The sequence below is a fragment of the Numenius arquata genome, chromosome 7 (assembly GCF_964106895.1).
Source record: "Numenius arquata chromosome 7, bNumArq3.hap1.1, whole genome shotgun sequence".
Classification (NCBI taxonomy): domain Eukaryota; kingdom Metazoa; phylum Chordata; class Aves; order Charadriiformes; family Scolopacidae; genus Numenius; species Numenius arquata.
Genome location: NC_133582.1, coordinates 53,178,208 through 53,192,783, shown reverse-complemented (window position 1 = coordinate 53,192,783; position 14,576 = coordinate 53,178,208).

Genomic DNA, 14,576 nt, shown 5'->3' with positions numbered 1-14,576 from the left:
CACACAGTCGCCATCGCACCAGTCTCACGGGATGGGCGTTCTCACAGCCCCTTCCTTCCAGGATGTGGCAATTTTAGGTAAATATTACCTAATTCTGCAGGCAGTGGTGAAAAGATAAAGGCAGGTGGAGGTGTGGAGCCAGGCCACTGAGGGTCAGGTTCTGGCCGGCTCAGAAGCCTTTGAATGTCCCACCTGGCACATGCCCACATTACCCATTGCCCAAGGAAAAGGGTGGTTTGGGTTTTCCTTTCTTGCTCTGTTTCTCACACTGACAGGAAATAGCTCAAATGAAGAGGACAGGCTTCCTATTTGTGCTAGGGAAAACTGAAACTAAAAGTAATGCAAGGCAGAGCTTTCCTGAATGACACGAACTGACTTCCTTTAGAAAAATGGAAATACTGATTTTTTTTCTTTGGGTAGAAGACGAAAATAATATTTATGACTACTTCAGCCTAGGGTATTATGCTATGTTTATAATGTTTGACTTGGAACTCCAGAGGTCTCTTGTTTATCATGTCTATTTTGTATTGAATCTGACAAGTATTTACCGTTTAAAGAATTTCAATTTGAAGAACTTGCATTGGTGCACCGTGTCTGTATTCATATACTTTTAAGTAACTGTATAATGTATTTGAGCTTTATTATAGATACCATGATTTTAAATTTTATTTGCAAAAATAATTATAGCTAAGCTGGGGGGTGGAGGGATTAAAGGAAAAAAGTTCTGAAAATGTTACTACTAAGGTACTAAGAACATAATCTCTCCAGTGAAATAGTGTAGTTAAAAGGCAGTAGCACCTAGAGGCCTCATCCAGTTACTTGGACCCCATGGTAGGAGCTGTGCAAATATAGGTAAAACGGCAGTCCTTGGTCCCAAAGAATTTATAAAATAGAAAACAAAACACTGTTTGTGAACATAGACAGAAATGGTTGTTTAATCAAGTAGCTCCAAATGTTGACAAAGTGTTGTGTCAAATCCATTATAAATTATATTGGTATCATGGTTCCTCTTTCCTTTATGTCTCTGTAGTTTAACTGCAGTTAACTGTTATCAGTTGAACTACTGGAATTAAGGGTTTGTGCTTCTATACCATTGCAAAACAAACAGCAGTTGCCAGCTTGCAGATTGTCTTTCCTAAAATTAGCTGTTTCGTGATTGAATCTGCTGCAATAGTTTGTATGTTTGAAAAATATGGTAATTTATTTGCATGGTGCAGGCTTGGTGGGGTTTTTGTTTGGTTTGGTTTTTCTTTTTTTTTTCTTTTTTTTTTTTTTTTTTTTTTTTTTTGCTAGATACGTTTATGGTACGATCAGTCAGGGGTAGCCCAGCAGAAAGCTGGAGTAGCATCACAACACTGCGTTGCTGTGTTTCATGAAATATTGCCCAGATCCTATCTGAACAGACTTCCGGTTTTCCGGGTTTCCCTTGTTCCCTGCCTTGCAGGCAGAGCTGGGTAAACATTGCCTTTACTCTTCAAAACCTCTCCCTTTCATCTTTTAATGCACTCAGGAGGTGTTTTCAGCTGTGCTTTTCCACATTAACTCCTGAAGAACAGCTATTCTTGAGGCAGCCCCTTTCACCACCCCTGGTGTATCTGCTTCAGTGACCTCTGGGCTCGCCGCTTGCCCGTGGTGCTGTGATGCTTTTAGCATTGGATGCAGCGCAGGTGGGACGTGAGCGATGCTGTGCTGCCGGCTCCGAGCATCCTGGGATTTCCCTTCCCAAGCACAGAGCCGCACGGAGAAAAAGGCGCTGGGGATTTGGGTTAAGCCGAGTAATTCTCAGGCGTAAGAGGAGGTGGAGCATTAAATCAAGCCAGCAGTTGGTGCAAGGAGTTGTGATGTGGCATCTCTGGGTGAGCTGCCACCGTCTAGCCGGGACAGGTGATGTGACTGATGTAAGGTAGCAGTGATGAAGAGATGAGGACCAGAGCATAGTAAGAGGGAAGGCTACGTTCCCAGAAGTATTTTTACAGAGCTCATGCTACTGCTGCTGCATGTGAGTCTTTTACAAAATAGGTTTTCCCACCCAGAAAGTCCTTATTTTGAAGCTTCCTACATCCTGTTCCTAGTTAAGCAACCCTAGAACACCTCTCCTTGATGCTTCCCTCCATCCCCGCGGTGCTTATTGCCCCTGCCGTAGAGCAGCGTGTCCTTTGGTCCCAGGGGTTGCACATGCTTGTGCCAAAGGTGCTTCAGTGTGGCGTTCCCCTCAATCTGCCCACCTGCTGCTCCTCTGATCGTGTGGAGTGAAAGATGCTGTCAAGATTATTGATACTGAAATTGGGGCCCTTCTGACTGTAAAGGGCTGAGTCAGTCTTGCAGCCCTATTTTAGTCAATTTTCGCTCAGTAGTTCTAATCACCATCATTCCAGGCAGCCACAACCTTCTCTGCTCTTACAATACAATTTTGTAATTTCTCCACGTGAAAGAAGAAAACTCTTCTCTGACAGGCAGATTTAAAAAAAAAAAAAAAAAAAAGACAAACACCAATAAATCCCAAAGTAAAAAGGCTGCGAGCAGTTATTTGTTCAGCAGCATGGACTGCTGGAGGTGTTCCTTGCTTCCTGGGAGTAGGTAGATAGGATAGGACAGGTGACAAATCTGGTGTATCATATCTCTGCAATGTATCATGTGGCTCTTATTTCCATGCATGAGGTATATAGTATGCATAAGTTTTTGTTTGGCTTTCGTAAGCAGAGAAGTAAAAGAGATCTGGTTAATTTAGGATATTGTGATTATTTTTTTTTTCTTTCTTTCTCCTTGTTAGACATTTTGCATCTTCTTATTATCTCATAAAAATAACTCAGCAACTTTTGTTTTTCTGATCTAAAAATACTAAGAGTCAAAAACCAGCTAGGTGTCCTACAGGAATTTCCTGACTCCTTGGCAGGATAACTCTCGGGATAGAGAAGCAAATCAGACTGTAGTTGACTACAGGGAACTACACACACAAGTCTGAGGCACAGTATTTTGGCTCTAGATCAGTTTTATTTTGGCATTCCTTGCTGAATCTCTACACAGTAGAGCTTGGGCATGGGTTGGTTGCCTGGATGTGGGTGACTGGTGCCTTTCAAGGGGACTGTCCAAGGGGATCTGGGACATCTGTATGAGGCTGGCATCATGACACGTGACCTACAGTTGACCCACCTTCTTCTTGGGCAGCAGCTGAAGAGTAAAGTAGGACACCTTGAGAGTATCCACAAAGACACTGAATGTTTATGTTTAGCCATCTGAATCCTATTTGTCCAGATTTCTGCAGAGCAGGGGGATCAGTGGGAGATTTAACAAAACATAATCCGATAACGTAATTGCAAATGGTTCTGCATTCCCCACTGAATTCCTCCAGCGATCCTCTTTCGACTTGGGGAACTTCAGTGTAGTATTTCTCTTCTCGAGGTCTAATTAGTGATATGTCTTCACGGCATCCTTAAATGCCCTCAGGGCTTCTGGTGCCAGAAACCAGTTTCCTTTTGGACTTTGCTGGGCAGGTTATGGACATGCTGTCTCGCTGGTGCTGTGGCAGGAGTTATTTCAAAGTGCCTCCCAGTACCACAGAGGAATTCATCAGTAGATGTGAACCCTGCAAAAACCTTTACAACTCGACATCAACCTGTGGGCCTGGCCCAAGAGGAGGGACTTGGTTGGTTTGAAAGGAGTTTGCCTTTGCTCCGGCAGCTTCAGGTGATTGATGTTATTGTTTGCCACAGAGTTGTTTAGGAGGATGCGTACCATCGAGTTACATTTGTTTAAAAACAAATAAACCAACAATGTTTTTGTTACGGATCTTCTCTCCAGTAACTCCTGTGCATAAAAGAAGAACACAATTTGCTTTCCATGCCTGCTTTTTGTGGTGTGAAGAAATTTAATGTTTCTTGGTATTTAAAGGATTTGTGGCTTAAGAAAATGACTTGTTCCTCTCCCTTTCTTCTCTTCCGGAGTTGTCTAGGAGGATAAACTCACTTTTAGGTAGCCTGTGCCTCAGAGCAAAATGGATGTTTTGCTCCTGCAACAAAGCATCTGTTTTACTACAAAGCTGACAATGAGTAAGGTGCCCTGACCTCTGTCTCTGTGCGTGTGTGTGTGTGTTGCCAACACATCCTTCAGGTTCAAGTTCCTGCCCCTCCTGTCCCTCAGGGAATCCCTAACTGCTCGCCTACCTTGCTCCATGTGTACAGCAGTCACCGGGTTATAACTCTGTGCCTTCTAATAGCCTCGTTTTAATTGCATAGTGGTGATGTGTGGTTTTAAATTAGTCATAACTTCGGTATCCGTTTTAATGAGATCTTCAGCTGTCTCCCCAGAGGGGAAGGCTTTGTTTTCCCAAGAGTGATGTGCCTCTTCCCAGAAGAAATGAATTTCTGCTAATGAGGCATGAAAAGCCAAGGTGGTAGGTAAGTGGAGTGTTTACAGGGAGAAGGGAAATCGCTGCGAGTCTTGTGCACCAGAGAACATTTTGATAATGCCAGAGCCTGTGACGTGCTGGGCGTTTGCGTGTATAAATAGTCACATCGGCACAGTGTGTCATTGCAATCATGCTTGCTTTGAGAACAGCTAAATGTAATAGCCTTGTCTCTCATGGCGTGGAGGAACACGGCCCAAAAATACTCTCACGTGTCTTTAGACATGTGAAACAACCAGACCAGCGTTTAGTGGCTGTGACACCAGTTGGTCTGCTCCCCAAGCATTCATGACTACGTTGCATTCATAATGTCTGTCTGCTCAGGATGAAGACTGGATGTGGTATGACTATTTGGAGTTGAATCAACAGGGTTGTTGGGGAGACAAGAAGGCGAATTGCTCATTCCAGATAAGATAAACTCCCTTGTTTTCCCCTCTCCAGGGGGAAGAAGGCAGAGGTTCCTATGAAGATGGTGAGGAAGGCAGCCTGGTGGCTGGCTTAAACAGTTCTTCCACCTCCCAGACCATGAAACTTGGTTTGGGCAGTGAGATCCAAGAATCGGAGAGGATTTGTAGCCAAAATGTCCCTTTAGAGATTTTATGAAGAACTGTTTGAAACATGGAATTACTTGTGCAGAAATGAAGTCTTCCTGAAGGAAGCTTCCTGACTGCTATTTCACTCATCATCTCAGGTAGGAAGATCTGTTTGACCTGCTGGCCAGGAAAAGGTTGTCCACACTAGGTGTCTAAGACAAGGCTAAATCTTAAAGTAGGGATGCGAGATTCTCCCCCAGCTGAGGTCTTTTCAGTGATTCTTCCATATCCTCTATGCCAGAGCCAGAGATCTCTTTGTCCAAGGCAAATTTTGCATGTTAAATACCTTTTTATTAAGAGTAACGAGACTGCTTGGGAAAAATACAGCTTTGGGATGTACAGCCCCTGAAATTTATTGAAGAAGGGCTTGTGAACCTGAGAGCTCGTTTCTTTTCTCAAGTATGCTTCTAACCTGTCATAAAAGGTACCATCTCTGCTTACAGCACCATCTTGCCTTGCTCTTAGACCATGACAGCGACCACTAGGGTGTTTCTGAATGCTGCAGAATTATTTTGTCCACTTGAGGATCACTAGAGCTTCTGTCATTCTAACCTTGGGTGGTAACTGACTTGTCCTAGACTTCAGAAATAGAATTCTGTTGGCACCATGGAAAATTATAATTGGGTTTGGTGTATATGATTACCCATTGACTAGACTTCTAGCAAAGCTTAATTCTAAGGAGTGCTGTCTTTTTTCTCCATAAGCTCAGCTAAACTAGATAACTTTCAAACCTCAGAGAGCCTTATTTTGTCTTTAGTGCAGATGAAATTCTGGTTTTCAGCAGTCAGTTAATAGATAGCTCTTACAGTTATAAAAGCTGTGTTGTTTTTTAGGCTAGATGACAACCGTTCTCCTTCCTGTTCTCCTGCTAGACCAATAAAACAGGCTGTGTCAAGGACAGCACTATCCTTATAGAGTGCTTTCCAAGTGTGTAAAGCTCTTGCCTGTATATAAAGTGGAACCCATTGTCAGTAATGGTTACTTCCATCCTTGTTGGCCATAGCAGCCCAATTGCATCAGTTCTGCAGAAGAGTTACTGGCAGCGACTGAGCGGGCTGGATACCCATGTCAAAGCTTTCCTCTGCGGGTTTCCAGCTGCTGGGGATGTGTGGTTGGATCTCTTGGTGTTTGTCAGGTCCCAGCAGCCATGCAATAGACATTTATTATGGATTTGCCTGTAGGACCACAAAGTAGGATTTAAAATATGTCCATATATAATGTGTAGGTTTCGTCTGGTTTAGCTAAAGGTGTGGTTATATAAATTGACACTTGTTCTAAGACTGCATTGTGCTTCTTTTTGGCCTCAAGTAAATATATTTGAGTGAGCCTGGACTAAGCCTTACTTAAAGAACTCAAACCGGTTTCATCTCGGTCCGTTGTTTTCTATAGGCTTGTAATACAATCTGAACTGACCAGATTTAAAAAGAATCTGAATCTGTACGTCTGTTTGTTTAGGCAGCACCTGCTCCATGAGTGGGAAGTCTCTTTCCCACTAAAGTCAGAAAAAGTCCTTCAGACCACTTAGTGGTCTACTTGAATTCATTGTTGGAAAAATATCACGTGGGTTTGGGCACTGGGAAAGCAAGCTGTGGGCCATATTTGTCCTGCAGGCATGAAGTTTTCTACCTTTGCTCCTCTTGCTGCTTGACTTTGAGCCGGTGATCCAGACTGGCCAGCAACTCCTTTGGCTTGGCTGTGATGGCAGAGCAGTCCAAGCCAAGTACTGCTTTTCTTCTCTTCCTCCTATTTTTTTGTGTTTGTCATGTCCCCTGCTGTTCTCTCCCAACTTCTGAAAGGAGTTTTCCGTACCAGAAAACTACCTCCTGTACTGAGAGTTGGCCAAGGGCTGATGCGAGTCTTATGAAGTCATGGTGGAGCGGTGGGCTCTGTAATTGGAGTGAAAGTAACCAAAATCCCATCTTAACATTTAGTGGGCACAAAAGAAATGAGAAGCAGAAAATCCAGGGATATGGATAAATCTCTGTGATTTTTCAGCCTGATTTTCGTATTGGTCAGGCTCGTGAAAATTTTCTCCCACCAAACACTGTTTGTTCATCAGAATTGTCTGCTTTAGTAATGAGTAACGCTATTAAAAAGCTATTTACTTCCAAAATATTGTTTTCATGCCACTGGCACAGGCTAGCTCAGAAAGAGAACAAAGCCCATTGAACAAGGAAGCTGCCCAGCTGAATTCACTATTAATACATTCTTAAATGATTAATTTAACTATTGATAGATCCAGCTCATAAACTAGTGCAATATATGGGTGCAGCTACACAGATTAATATTTTGCGGTAACGATGGGCCATCTGATGTGTTCTTCAGGGGAAGAGAGCCTGAAGAGTGAATTGCCATTGTGTGAGAGACTGGACGTCTGATCCAGCTGGACCATTGTAGTGATCCTTCATGGGCTTGGTCAACTTAAAAGACCCAAGAAACACAACAGTTTGAACAGAGTTGATGAAAATGGAGGTTTGAGTTTGTTCAGCCTTGAGAAAAGAAGGCTTAGGGGAGACTTTATTACCATGTTCAGGTATTTAAAAGGTGACTACAAAGAAGATGGAGACTCCATTTTTATAAGGAGTCATATGGAAAAGACGAGGTGCAATGGGTACAAGTTATTTCTGGGAAGGTTCTGATTGGACACGAGGAAAACTTTTCACAATGAGAGCCATCAGCCGTTGGAATAATCTCCCCCAGGAAGCGGTGGATTCCCCATTATTGGGCACTTTTAAGATTCAGCTGGAAAGAATGCTGGGCCACCTTCTCTAGACCGTGCTTTGGCCAAGAAAGGTTGGACCAGATGATCTTGGAGATCCCTTCCAACGTGATATTCTATGAAAATGTTTGGTGAGTGCGCTGTATTTACTGCAATATTTCCTGTTTTCTTCACTGTTTTGAGCTGCAGTTACAGAGACTGCTTAGGATTGATGTGTCTCAGGATGTTATTACTTAACTATTCATTTAATCTTTGACTGTATCTGTGCTTGGTCTTTCCCAGCCATCTCCCCAGACACACGTCATGAGACTGGGACTTCTAATTCTGTGGTTACGGCCAAGACTGTCGCTTTTGCTTCACTTTCCTCTCTGGGGACAAGACCAAGCACCAGCACTTCCTAGGCAGGACCAGGTGGCGCGTCACAGAAATGGCTGATTTGGGTAGAATAAGGAAATCCGCAGCAGGAAGACAGCCAAGCTAAATCATGTAGTGCTAGGTAACAGCAACTTGAGCAGCAGAGAAAAATCATAGCATAAAATGAAAGAGTTTGAAATGAGCAAAAAAAAAAATAATGAGAAATTTCTGGCACATGAGACTCAAAACGTTGCAGGGGGTGAGTCAGGAAGGAAGGGTCAGGTGATGTCAGCCTCTGCGTTTGAGAAACTGAGAAAGAAATGTTGTAATAAGACTGCACAGCATTTGCTGACTCTTGCTCTGCTTACTCAGCAGCAAAGATAGAGCTGCCATCAGCCCTTCTCTTCCTGCGATAAGTAAAAAATTTGTTATTACATAGAGATACCTTGGGGAAGATCACATTTTTAGAGCAACTTAACTTGATTTAATGCAATGAAATATGTAATTCCTGTAAGAAACATGAAGTTTTGGAAGAAAGAAAAACATACATTCTCTGAACATAAACCCTCCTTCAGAAGCAGCATTTAAGATTTTTCTTAGGATTTTAATCAGTGTTCTGAAATGCTGATACTCAAGTCTCTGCTTACAAATCCCTTCTTTTTGGTTTGTAATCCCACTTAAGTGACAGCTGTCTGATGTGTTGTGTGTAACTGGCATCACATAAAAATATCTAGGGGTGGCTTATCTGTCAGTGGGTGACTTTTATATTGCCGGTTCTTGTTGGTGTATCCAATAAGATCTGTATGTGGTTTGTGTGTGCACGACATGTACGTCCTCACTCATCACTTTTATAACTGAACTTTGACTTGGAAAGTACTTGGGTACTATGTCAGCAAGTGGCTTTAGCCTGGAGATTGCTTCTTTCCCTTTGTTTTCAAAGGTAGTTTTACTGCCAGTGTTGTGCCCTGTTTATTTAAGTACCAGTAAGAAGTCTCGTGCCTATCCAGTATTTTCCATGTTGAGTACAGCTGTAGTTGAAAGATGATTGAATTTGCCAGATTGCCAAGGTTGCTGCTTCTTCTGAAATTGGTTTCTCCGAGGTCAAGGGATCTCAGAAGTTCTCTGGAGAAAGCATGCTTACTAGGACTTTACCTTGGAGGTCACCAGTGTTGCCCTTCAAAGACTCCCTCGTCTCTTTGTTGCCCTTCTGGAAATGCCCTAGTAACAAAACCTGCAATTATTCATGCTAGGAAATAATTTAGTGTAGTTTAAGCTACTTATTATACACCGTAATATTTGGAAAGAGTAGCAAAGGCAGGCTCATGTGGCAGAGCATCTTGACAGGCTGCCTGGAGAACACAGGAGCCAGAGCTACAGGAGAGTTTTGAGTGGTCCCCAGATTGTCTGCAGAAGCCGTGGCAAGCATCAGCCCTGAGTAATAAATAATTACCGTGACGAAGACTGGCACATACTGTTCTTTCAGTGCCTTGACCCACAGTTACTGTTCTCTAGCCATTGCCTAAAAGCCCAAACTGCCAGTGCTAGCCTCACTGGTATTTTCTAATGCCAGAAAACCAAAGTAAGCTGCTCTGGGATTGGCAACCCACCGAAACTGCAGAATATACGTGAAGTCCTTTGGCTGGGCGCATGTCTGCCATTTGAGACTAAAGGGAGGGGGTGGGGGAACCCAAACAAAAAAAACCCCAAAACCCCCATCTGATGCTCTCTCCTACTCTGAATGAATTTCTTTGTACTTCTTCCTTGTTCATCTTGAGTCTTGTAGAGGTTTCTCGGAGGTCTGGCCCGTGAGTCACGCTGCTCTCCAGCAACCTGGCATTAACTTGAGGCAGTGCAAAGTGTGGTATGCGACCACTGTAACCGGAAATCTGTGGCTCACACCTGACACTGTAATCCACATAATGTATTTATGCTGGAGGGGAGATGGGAATTCGTATGTTTGATTAATTCTTTGATACTCAAGTTCCTCTGAAATGAATAAAAATGTCTTTGATTTTTTTTTTTTTTTTTTTCCTAATGGCCTAAATTTATTCTCTTGATGAAGCAGATTTTAATAGCTAGGAAGATTGCAACACAAGGGAATGGCTGATTGGTGAAAGATGATAACATGGTGTTTAAAGAGGAGGTGTCTTGTACCTGGTGACCATAAACAAGCGTTTAGCAACCAAATGGAGTGAAATGCTGTAGGAAAAGAGTAGTTGGCTAAGCATATTGGCAGCTGGAAGTCAGAATATCGCCTGCAGCTGCAAAGGCATGATTTTGGCAGTGCGTTTGTACATTGGAGAGAAGGTGTGTGAATTCTGTCAGTGGTTTGGAAAGCTCTTGTTCTTTTACAAGCAATTTAGACGGTGTGCTTGTCTCCTGCTCAGCAACAAAGCAATTCTGCTGCTGCTGTAATGCAACACTGATAGAAATACGTACCTTGAGCCTGGAAAGTGAGACAGATTCACTCGAGGGGTGCTTTATTTTTGTTGGCTTCACTAAGCAGTCTGCAGACACTGAGTGCTGTGTAGAGTTTAGATAAAAACGCGGAGGTCTTCCATGTTCTTGTCACTTTTGAGGAGTGATTTGCTGAGGGAAGGTGAGGTGGATAACCAGCGGGGTGGATGAAGGAAGGAAGGATGCCCTGTGTCCTGCACAGTCCAGAGTTATAGTCCTCACTGTCCCATTTGTGGACAGTGATGGACAGAAGGGAACTCATGACTTCTCTGAGCGCAGCTGGGTTGACCCCAGGTGTTAAGCTGGACCAGGTGATGTAGAAGACATCTGCTTATGCTGAGGCTGAATAACTCTGGGTTGAGTGGAAGTCCCTGCTTGGGGAATAGTATTTGAACAAGATATTTCCCATCAACAAGAGCAGTAGTTCTGTGGTGGCCATGTACCCGATATCTGTAAGTGCCAGGCTATGTTATGATGTGGTCGGTTTGGCATCGCAGAATGGTACCTTTTATATGTATGTATAGTTTTCACATTATTTTCTTCAAAACTGGGGAATAAGCACTCAAAATGTTGCCTGTTTCTTATGCTCTGAGGTTCCAGTATGAGTCACCGTTTAAGTCACTGCCAGACTAGATGGACCTTTCCATTGATACATACGGTATGGCTGGTCTTATGATTCCAGGCAGTTTTGTTCCATAAGTAAATTCATGTTGCTTTCTCCTACTTTTAATTGTTTGAAATTGTTTTGAAACCTATAATAGTATTTCATCCATGCTTCTGGCTAGCCGTGAGTTAATACAAAGTGGGGATTTAGCTCCTCTGTTTCCTACTCCCTTGCAACAGCATCGGCACGGGCATCCCTCAGGTCCTCTCCTCCGTGCAGGACTTGCAGGAGATGCTCGTTCCCCAGCAGTGACTCTCCCTGGTGACTGACGTTTCAGAATTAGTCCAGAACCTGACTATTCTGCAAATATAATAAATGCTTCCCAAAAGAAATTAGCATTATCCTATTCTGAATCTAAGTACTACTTATGTTTTGGGATGGGATTATGGAGTTTATTATAGCCATTTTTTGAACTCTCCAGAGCCAGCATTGTCTTTTATTACAGCTCCATTCTTCATATCCTCTTCCTCCCACTACTGCCCCCTGCATGTGTATTTTCCTTAGAAATCCATATGGATGATTTGCCTTTCAGGACCATAGTTCTGTGACAGTGAACTACGTGTATCGATGCGGCTGAACTTCTACGGGCTGTAGATTAAATTTCTTATGACTTTTTTTTTTTTAAGTGTTAAGGTAAGCAAAACATAAGATGCAGGGAAGATGTTCAAGTATTTAGAGACTTGTGATCTCTCTCTCTTGGCCACATTGAAGCCCTGAACGAAAATTTCATTTGATACTGATGATGGGAATAGTCTTGAAAGTGCAGCCGAGGGCTTTGCTTGTGACAGGGTAGGACTTTCAGTCATCACCAAGGCCTAAATATAAATCACTCTTCCCCGTTAAAGCTCAAAGGTGGTCGTTTAGTTATATGTTTAGAAATAATCAAAGGTGGGTGGATGGATAATTCTAGAGCTGAAGATCAACATTTATTGCTCGAGGGGAAACGCTGGCTGTGAGTGCTCTCAGGACAGACAAGGACATTGCATAGGACACTGCCCAGCAGGGAGTGAAATCATAACATTTCAGTGCAACTAAACACAGTTACTAGTGAGGTGGCTGGGAGGGCTCGCGTTTGTTTGTGCTGCTGTTATAGCAAGTTGTTATGGATTTTGTCTGTGGTACTGCTTGACTTCCCGTTTTTCAGTTGGGATTGTAGGGGAGAAGCTACTTCTTCGTTTAAGAGCAGTCCATTTACATGATAAAAAGATCCTCTCCTAGTAGTATTAAATAATCTGTTTCAATTCTGATTTTAAAATGTAAAACAAACTCTAATGAAATGAAATACATTTTATTTCCTAATTTATTTATCTGTTATGCCTAAGAAAAGCACTGCAGTAGTGGTTTTTATTTTTTCCGCCCGATTTTTTTATTATTTTTTTTTAGGTTATAGGAAGCATGGCAAGTCATCCTACGTAATCTTTTTGCTTTGGGTTGTTGTTGTTGGCAGTTGTGGAGCTGTTCCCTGGCGGTTTTGTTGGTTATGCAATTAAGAACCGTCAAAAATAGGTACTGCAAGGAGCAGGTGTTATATTAAGTATGTGAAGCTAATAATAAAAAAAAAAAAGTCTTCAGACTGATAATAAATCAGAAGCAGAACAAAGACGTACTCAAAGCAACGGGGTTTTTTCCTAGTCACAGTAGAAAGCATCTTATCAAAACTACAGATCTATCACTGCCTTTTTTGATTCTTTTTCCCAGCACTGGTTCATTTCTCCGTCAATGGAAATTTTTTTTTAATGAGTAAAAAGACCAGCAACCTTCTGTTTGTCTTCTGAGGGCTGCTTCTCCCCAGCACTGGTATTTTAGGTAAAGTTTTTCTAAAGATAAAAGGCACCCTCTTAAGCAGAGGGCTGAACTGTTCTGCTTCACTGGCTTCTGCGTGTGTTAAGGAAGTCCCAAAATTTATGTCTTTCGACCAGACAGAATACTGCATTCAGTATGTTTGCCAGTGGCTGCAGTGTGTCTGGGCGATCTTGGGCTTGCTGAAGTCAGTGGAAAAGGTAGCTTTAGTGGGCTTGCGTTTCCTTTTTTTTTTTTTTTTCCAAATTACTTAGTGAAGAAAATATGTATTTTAAATATCTTAGGACTTTTTTTGGTTCTGAAATATTAATTTTAGTCACTAAATAATGAAAATGGCCATGGCTGTTTGGAGTTTAAACTGGTCTTTCTAACCTGCACCAACACATAACTGTCATTAGAAAAACAATCAACAAAATGAAATGTGTTATTGCAGCCCTGTCATTCACGAGCAGCGTCAGGAATGAGGTATTTTGGGCTTGCATAATCTCTTTCTTAAATCAGTTCAGAGACAAGAGAGAAAGAAGCTGCAGAATCTGACAGAATAAAGAACTGGGGCGGGGGGGAAGAAATCACTGAATTGCTATTTTAAAAAAAAAAAAAAACACAACACATCCAACCGAGCAGTAAGGGGAAAAAAACCCCCACCCTCACTATATAGGCTTACAACTGCACCCCAATGGGGAGAGGTAGCAGACGGAATCCTCTTCTAACAGCCCGAGCCCTGCACAGTGCTTTCTGTGATGCGGGCTTGTGCTCTGCTGAGAGGTAAAAGCCATTTATCTCCCCGAAAAAGGGAAGCTCCAACCGTACCTCTGCATTGGCAGCAGTTACAACTGATGAGCCAAATTCTTCCCCCCCGTTGCAGCGCTGTGATATTACGCGGCAAGAAGTGTCCGAGTGCTCTTCTACACCTTCAGCCTGGAGCCTATGTGCCAGTTAGGCATAAATACATTGAGTAAAAGAAGAAAAATTTTTGAGAGTGTGTTTTTGATTATTCCTCTATGCTTTTATCAGTGCTGTCCTAGCTACAGAAGTGAAATGGTGGCTGTATCTTTACGGAGATGGGAACCGTGCTGATGGCACCGTTTAGGATGTCTGAAGTTGTGTGTATGGACATCTCTACTTGGAGACAAAATAGCCTGGTTTTTTATATAATTGATCCTATAGAAATTTGGCAAAGATGTGTTTGTTCCAAGATAATTTCCTGGTCAAAGAAATATATGGGTGCTTACCTTTGTGCTCTGTGTCACTAAACCTTAGCAAACCACCTCCGAGAAGGTAGCGCTGTGCCTTCCCTAGTCACGTGTGAACACTTTGCTGACAACAACTGCTGAGGATTGCCAAAAAAAACTGCAAATCCACCTTTTCCAACGCAAGGTGCCAGCCTAGAGAGATGCACGGGAGGGTTTTGCTCAGCTTCTCCTGCTCCACCCTGACTGTGGGGTGTCATACTCCTGGGGTGAAGGAGGGATCCCTCTTGGGTCCTCCCCGTTTGGAAGGAGGAGGCTGATGTGTAAAATCTGGGGAAACAGTAGGAATTTTTTGCGGCTGGGGGTCAGTGTAGGTGTTTGCTGGCAGTGGCCAGGT